This window comes from Galeopterus variegatus, unplaced genomic scaffold (genome assembly GCF_000696425.1).
Source record: "Galeopterus variegatus unplaced genomic scaffold, G_variegatus-3.0.2 Scaffold13161, whole genome shotgun sequence".
In the NCBI taxonomy this organism is placed as follows: Eukaryota; Metazoa; Chordata; class Mammalia; order Dermoptera; family Cynocephalidae; genus Galeopterus; species Galeopterus variegatus.
Genome location: NW_007739272.1, coordinates 2,853 through 9,105, shown reverse-complemented (window position 1 = coordinate 9,105; position 6,253 = coordinate 2,853). Strand labels below are relative to the sequence as shown.

The window sequence follows — 6,253 nt, the reverse complement described above, 5'->3', positions numbered from 1 at the left end:
TTTTTTTTTTTTCGTATTTTAGAAAGTAGTTTCAAACCATTCGTATTTATTATGTACTTGGTATTTTACATTCAAATTTTGAATTTTAAAGAAACTTCAGTAAAATTGCATCCAAAATTGATGCCACAAACAAGTCTCCCTATTGTCTACATATGTCCTGAAAATACAAGATGTGGTCAATATTCAACCAGAACCATTAGGCTGAAACCTCTCTGGTTTTATTGTGTGTTGTGTCTGTTCACATCTGAATGCTCATGTGGTAGACATAGAAATCTAGTGAACCATTGGCACTGTCTTTCTGCAGGTCCCTGAATGAGACTACTGTGTTTGAGATGACTCACTGAGCGGGAGGGTGGGGTCTGTCTGGTATCTAATTTTTATAGCATTAGGGTATTCACAGAACCAGACCTCCAGATTGCAAAGCATCATCACCATCTCTGTCTCTACAGTGACCACACAAATTCTACACAGCTAGTTCAGAGATCTTGATGTTTTTAAAGCTCTGAAGGAAATCAGTCTGAACTGGTTGTATGAGAAAGAGGTCTACAATCCTGTATAGGTACAAAAGCAGTGCATTTTTGCATTTTTTTACTAACAAAAGAGGGGGATTGGCTCCTTGCAGCCATGTGCTCTTCTGCTCTTTATGACTTTACAAATTTTGTTCTTAATATGGAGTTTAAAAAGTGGTGAACACTGAAATATCTTTCTTATGTTTAATATAGCAGCTCTCAGCCTGTAAACCCTTACAAATGAAGCTGCACTTATTTCTGTGGGCTCAGTCATTTCAATTGTGTCTCTTAAGAAAATGAATCCATTTTGTTAAATATTAAAACTATGTTCAAGAGATAGGCCAGATAACATCAGTTATGGGTTTTTTTTCTCCCCAAATCTATTTAATATTTTGCCAGTGACTAATAATGATACCCCATCGATATGGGACTATTTTTAAGCTATTTGCTTGTCCTTTACATCCCCTTAATCTTATTATAGTTATTGCTGTTCTGCCCAAACATTTGTCAACACTGAAGATACCCTCACGATTCCCTTTCATGTTCATCTGGCGTCTCTATGTCTGTATGGCAGTTTATTGTGTGGCAAAATGTTTAGGGCCTGTCTACAGGCCCCAGTAAGCTTGGGAAAGAACTTTGCATTTTATTCAAAGTGTAGTGAGCAGACGTTGAAGGTTTCAGATCAGGAGGAGATGAGCTAGAATGTCTGCATTTTAGAAATCAGGCAAATGAAAAGCTGTTTACTGAGAAGAAGAAAAGAACATTTTTATCCATTATTTTGGATATTATTATTGTTCAAAGAAAGAATTTTATTATACTTATACTCATATATTCCATTCTGTGGTCCTTGTAATCTATGGTAAAACAACTGTAACTTCTTGTTTTTTTATTATTGAAAAGAACTAATTTCAATATATTTAGGATTTCAAAAGTTGAACACAAATCATTTGTGACTCAAAGAAATCTAAATGTCAGACTTCTAAATCAGTGTTTCTTTCCTCACCTGGTTAATCTTGATTTCAGGATGCATAATAAAAACACACTAATCATAATACAAGTAATATAAAAATAGCAGAAGTAACTCTTCACCATTGTTTGGTCCTATGCAGTTATTACTAATTTTGATCCATTTTGATCTATACATATACTCCTGTGCGAAGTGCATACATATTTCTGTTAAAACATTAAAAATTTGAGCTACAGATAAGTGGAATGACAGGACATGAAAAGCCATCTTAACTGGGAGGTAGGACTTTGAATCAGGACCTGGATTCCATGTCTGGTATATTTCCAGAAGTTATGCAATCAGCTAACATTTTTAATTGATAAAAGCTCCTTCCTTCTCTATTTTTTCATTTGCTACATCACACAAGTACAAGCTATGGAGACTAGAAACACAATCTTAGACTCCATTCTCCTGGGATTCTTTGTTTGTTTGTTTGTTTTGTTTTTTTGACCGGTAAGGGGATCGCAACCCCTCGCATGGTGTTGTCCACACCACACTCAGCCAGTGAGCGCACCGGCCATCCCTATATAAGTTCTGAACCCACGGCCTTGGCACAGTGAGCCACTGGGCCGGCCCTTTCCTGGGACTCTTTATGCACACCAGACCCCTCTTCTTCTCTTCAGTGTATTGCTGACAATAGCCATTGCTTCGCTAATGGGCAATACCCTTGTGATTCTCCTGATTCACCAGGACCACTGGCTACAGAAGCCCATGTACTTTCTACTGAGCCAACTCTCCCTCATGACACGATGCTGGCTTCCACTATCGGGCCCAAAATGGTTGCTGGCTTTCTGACAGGCAAGAAGTTCATCACCCCTGCTGGCTGTGGGTCGCAAATCTTTTTCTCTCTCACTCTGGGTGGTGGAGAGTGCTTGCTCCTGGCAGCCATGTCCTATGACTGCTATGTGGCTATTTGCCACCCACTGAGATACACTGTCCTTTTGAGCTGGCAATCATACCTGAGAATGACTTTGGGGTGTTGATTCCTGGGGGCAGCTGCTGAGCTCATGCAGGCAGTTGCAACCCTGAGCTTCCCACTTTGTAGCGCATATTCTGTGAGGCCCCCTGGCTGGTGTGTTTGGCTTGCACTGTTACATCCATCTTTGAAACTGTCATGGACCTCTGCTGTGTGTTAATGCTCCTGGCTCCCTTTGCCCTCATCCTGACCTCCTATAGTTCCATCCTCGCAGCTGTTCTGTGCATGCGTTCTACAGACTCCTGCCAGAAGGCCTTTGCCACTAGCTCCTCACATTTGGCTGTGGTGGGACTCTTTTATGAAGCTGCCATTTTTATCAACAGGAGACCTAAATCCTATAGGTCGGCTGACCATGATAAAGTCATGTCTGCGTTCTACACTATATTCACCCTGCATTCAACCCCCTCATCTACAGTCTGAGGAACAGTGATGTCTAGGGAGCCTCGAGAAGGTGCGTGGGGAAATGTGCAAGCTTAAAAGACAAGCAAATTTAGTCCCAATGTTCAAGGTGACCTAATGTCAAATGAGTCTAAGTTCCTGAATTCATCATCATCTTAGACATAGTGTAATTCTCTGTCTTGTAGTAATGAATGAAGAGCAAGTTGAGTTCATGCTTTGCTGTAACAGGGAATTGTTATGAATTAAGTGAGTCAATTGTATTGAGAGAGATCATTTTTTGAGCATGTATGATTTGCTATGTCCCATATTAAGCAGTTTCTACAGATTATTTTGCATTCTATAACAACTGCATGAAAAAAATACATACGTACTATTGACATCATTTTCTGTTTTTAGATGAGGAAGTGAAATCATAGAAAATTGATTGTTGTTCCCAATATCACACAGAGGATAAATATTAAAATCTTATTACAGAAATTGCATATTTTATATCTCCAGCATTTTATTTTGAATGCTGTTTCCTATGTGTATGCACTATAAATTTCTAAAAACTAAATATAGAGACTTCACCAAAAACAAATAAAAACATTACTCTTTAACTATATTTTAAAATGTTGGTCCATTGGCAAAAGGGGAGGTACACAACTCAAATCTAAGTGTTATTTTGTCACTTACTTGTTTCACATTTTTTCCACAGTCTATTTTCCTTTGATGTTTAAAGGCAATTTTTTTCTTTTTAATGTATGTATCTTTTCATTTGTGTACTGTATATCTTACCTCAGGCCCTTTTTGGAATTGCAATGACAAATTGCTTTAATGTATACTACAACTAAATTTTCTTTCTTTCTTATAACTTACTGTGTCTATGATGTTTTAAAGTTATCTCAACTTATTTATCGACCTCAGGTTCATAAAGATGAACTCTGCGAGGCATAATTGCGCTGAATCTTAATTGAGCAGTTGGTGATAATGAGTTATTAAAGCTGAACAAGACTCAACAATCTCATAAGTTATGTGGATCATCTTACATCTGCTAATGTGTATTTCTCACGAAAAATATGGGACGCTCCTCAAAGGTTTAGGGTCTTTGAAAAAAAGAAGAAACAGGACTATTTATTCTATTAGATGGATGTGCAAGCTAGAGATGGCAGAAAGCTGTGGCCATTAAGGCCAAATTATAATCTGAAACTGGACAACAAGTTGCCTTAGAGAATTTTATGATACAGCCTAGATTTACTGCAGATAGACACACTTTAAAAATAAATTAGGTGTTAAACATACAGTGGGAAATAACTAAGAACTTCAAGGGATAATGTATTTTCAATATGAGTGTCTGACATTTGAAACACCATTTCAAGTTCACCTCAATTCCAAAAGGGAAATATTTTATAACAATGTAGGGAATTTCCTACTTCATCTAAAACTCCAGGTGCCATTATATAGCAATACATTTAAGACAGTACCTTACCCATTGCATGTAGATCTTGGGCCTATATCCAGAGAGAAGGTTATTCAGTAAACTGTAGTCTTCTGGGAGGAATTGAGGATGTCAGCAAAAAACAGTCATCTGTCCAAGATGAAGATTGCTGTCCTTGTTAATTAATCTCCTCACCCAGTGTTAGGGTAGAAAAAGGAAAATAATTGCTAAAATTCAGTCATTTATGCCATCTCCCAAATCTTCTTCTTTTAGAATGGATGAAATTGTCACAATAAATGCAGTCATAAAAATTTTATTACCTGTGCCAGATTCATTCACCACTAGAAGAGTAGATTTTAACATGTTGAGCAGAAAATGGTATATTAAAGCCATACATTTTGATAAGGAGAAAATATTTCAACAATACAATTAATGAAACTAATCTATTGGAGGAAAATCAAGTGAGCAAACAAGAAAAACAAACACAATGAACATTGTTTTAAAGCAAATATAAGACGTTAATAAAGATTGACCAAATATCTATAAAATACGGAATATATTTCAGAGAAATGATTTTATAGACTATATGGCCACAAAAAATATATATATAAAATCAAAAATAAAAATAAAAGTTCAAAATAGTTTTAGAATTATATGTGTTCATTTCTTTAGTGTTTGGGTTGTTTGGGGGAGTTTCTACTTTTATTTTCTTAACAAGAAATTACACTAAAAATATTCAAAATATACTAGTACATAGGTTTTCCATGGATCTCTAATTTTAAAGAAGGAGAAACTGATAGGGACAGAATATACAATAGCATGAATAGTAGAAACAAAATTTGGGATGGGGAGTTACCTTTAGTATAAAGAGATCTAGCATACAGTAACACAGAATCAAGGCGAGGCATTGAACTAATCTTGAGATATTACCAACTATCTTCAATCCCTTCTTTCTCTCTCTTACACTGTCTATATAATCTCCTCTACGTGTAATTTTTAATTCATTAAGAAAACCATGTTTCAGTGCAGACCTGAATTTATTCATCTTCAGGGTATACTTACAGTGATACAGCTTAAATATTTAATACAGCTAATACGAATATCAGTCGTATAGCTTGATGAATTTTTACATACCTGTGTAACTACGCCAAGGTCAAGAATCAATCAAATCCTCCACAGAGCAAATCACTATTCTAACATACTGGTAGGGAGGGAGAGCTATCTCTCTTTTCTCTTTGATACATTAGAAATTCTTTATGCATCTTGAATCCAATCCTTTGTCCAATATATGTACTGAAAACATCTTCCAGTATGTGGCTCACATTTTTATTCTTAATAGACTTTTTTGTGAGCAGAAAGTTTACTTTTTTTATAAAGATTAATCTATCAATATTTTGTTTTATGTTTTTTTTTTCTTTTGGTCTTCTTAAGAAATCTTTGCTATCTCAAGTCATGAAGATATTCCACTATGTTATGTTATATTCCCTGTCTAGTTAATTTTTTCATGTATGTTGTAGGATTATTCTAAATTGACCCAACACCCAGTCTTTATCGCAGACTTCAGTGGCAGATTGAGTATTGTTATTAATTAGATATCTGTGTGGAGTAATTTGTTGACTGACTTTTTTCCCCTTTGCCTACTTTTTAAAAATTCTTGAACAAATACCACATTGTGTTGATTTCTGTGGCCTTATAAAAAGTTTTTATATTTGGAAGTATAAGAATCCAGTATTGTTCTTCCTTTTGTTCTCATTGTCTTCAAGTTTTCCTGACTATTTTTGGTATTATGCATTCCTGTGGAAATTCCAGAATCTGTTGTAATATTGCACAAAAAACTGCTAGGATTTTTATTGAGATTGTAGTAAATCATTAGCAGGGAGTAATTATAACTTCTAAATTACCGATTTGTTTCTCTTTTTTATTACAACTTTCTGAGTTAATTTTTT

At 35.5% G+C, this 6,253-nt stretch overlaps 1 pseudogene; it reads left to right on the top strand.

The window, feature by feature from the left end:
- Positions 1-2,985, top strand: part of LOC103581479 — a 21,838-nt pseudogene extending 18,853 nt beyond the window's left edge.
- Positions 2,986-6,253: the final 3,268 nt, after the last annotated feature.